Source organism: Diaphorina citri, unplaced genomic scaffold (assembly GCF_000475195.1).
Source record: "Diaphorina citri unplaced genomic scaffold, Diaci psyllid genome assembly version 1.1 scaffold4963, whole genome shotgun sequence".
In the NCBI taxonomy this organism is placed as follows: domain Eukaryota; kingdom Metazoa; phylum Arthropoda; class Insecta; order Hemiptera; family Psyllidae; genus Diaphorina; species Diaphorina citri.
The window spans coordinates 7,095-9,197 of record NW_007382346.1 but is presented as its reverse complement, the minus strand read 5'-3'; positions in this window follow the sequence as shown (position 1 = coordinate 9,197).

Genomic DNA, 2,103 nt, shown 5'->3' with positions numbered 1-2,103 from the left:
TACTGATGAACTGTTAACACTGAAGAATTTGTAAAATGTGTGGTGATGCACTCAAGTAGTTTTTACGGTAGGTAACAGAAAACTAGTTGTATAAAAAATATTAGAGGTAGAGAGAGATGCTGGAGAGCTACCTTCCTCCACACTTGGCTGTCAGATATTATATGTGAATGTCCAGATGAGAAGAGGGATTCTTGAATAAGGTTTGACAATTTATTTTTTTATGTTATAGATCACATAGAGGTGGTTTCTGAGGATTTCTATTGATGAACGAACAGTGGATTATAGTTTATTAATACCTACTAGTTTATGTTTTAGCACTTTACAATTCAAAATCACAAGTTAAAATGACAAAAAAGCAAAAAACCATCTATCAAATCCTCGATTTCCAGGCTTTCAAAATCAGAAATCTTTCTGTAATCCAGACTTATCTTACAACAAAAATATCCGTAATCTTGTTTTAAAATGTCAACACAAGCACCACAGTCTACCACAGAGGTAATTTTGCGTCTACGCTCAGCTGTAATCCAGGCTTCGCTTAACTCGTAAGATAACCTTGACACTTTACTTCAGGGTCATATTTCTCGCTTCGTCTGATCGAGAGTGCGTTTTATTATACCGATAAGGGACAGTTCTCCCTAATCGGGATCGTAATCTGGTTTTAAAATTTGGCCCGTAGAAATTTTGATTTCTCAATCGGTAGTCTAGCCTTGTGAAGAGGTTGACAAGTTGTGGGAACAGAACCCCTGTTTGGACGTTGTGGGAGATCTTTGTACAGCAATAATCAACCAATATAATATATTGGTTGATTATTGCTGGTTGATGTATATATACCTTTTTTTTCTCTTTCTCACTCCATCTCTTGAATTTACCAAGTGGTTCAACACCTACAAAGTTTGACAGACAGTTTACTGCTTTACGATCTAACCACCTTACGAGCACTGTGCCTGTATCAGCATCATCTACTTACTTTCCAATCAGAAGATTCCCCTTCCTTCTTGTTTCAATTCTTTTTCTGACGTTGACAGGACAATTTCCACTTCGCGACTCGCAAAAGAGCTCTAGAAAATTTCAAGAAAAAGTAGAAGATCTAGACAGAAACTCGATAAAGAAGTTTAAGTCGCACCAGCTTCCTCAAAACTTTAGACTACTTTAGACGGATGAGTGCTGTGGAGGCGTCGATTGAACCTGGTGGAGATGACTCGAAAAGTCTTTGTGTTAAATCTGACAGTTCCACTGTTTTTTTTCGTACATAGTCTGTCTCTCAACTTTTTTTTGAAACAGCGTGAAAGCGTTGACGGAAGCTGACGTCTCCATTCTTTCTTGAGTGTAGGCGGCGCGCGTCTGAAGATTTACAGGTGGTTCATCTTCTGATGAAGTTGCACTTAAACTTCGCTATCATTCAAAAGTCGAGACATGATTGGTTTAATATCATTTTGTCTTATGACCGATTTTGTTTTTAGCGAAAATGGTTCATTTGCTGGTTTTTCTAAACTCTTTCTCATACTCACATGGCATTATGGTTAGGTACATCAAGAGACCAGTGATTGGATATTAGCTTGCTTCGTTCTTTAATTTCTTTTGGTGTAAACTTGGTGATGCAGAAGAGTTGGGCGTGAAAAACTATTGGTATTTTCATCTGTTCGCAATTTGTTGCAGACTGAGTTAAACTTTTAGTTTAGTTTGGTCGCTTTCGGCAGATTAAGTCGAATGTAGCAGTCTCTCGGTGGTTTTCGGTGCTAGTCAGTATTGAACCTTCAACTGCCTTAACTTTAAATTGGTTCCTGCTACGGTGTGTAGGTCATGTTCGATTTGGTTGGTGTGGGGTGGGGGGTGGGGGGGGTGGCTACGTCGTACCTCTGCTATAGAATGTAGATTGTGGGGGCGCTGGTTAATCAGTATGAGTTGCTTTAGCTGATACGTTGAGGCTTGGGTAGACACATAAAAACGAGTAACATATTCAGTCTAAACTATTCGCGAGACAAGGGGCTGGGTATTTATTGGTGGCGTATTTGAACAAGAGGAAGTTTGTTCTCGGGGTGAGCGGTGTACTCATCGTTGGGTGTGCGAGGTGGGGGGGGGTAGTGGAGTTGGTGTGCGGGGAGA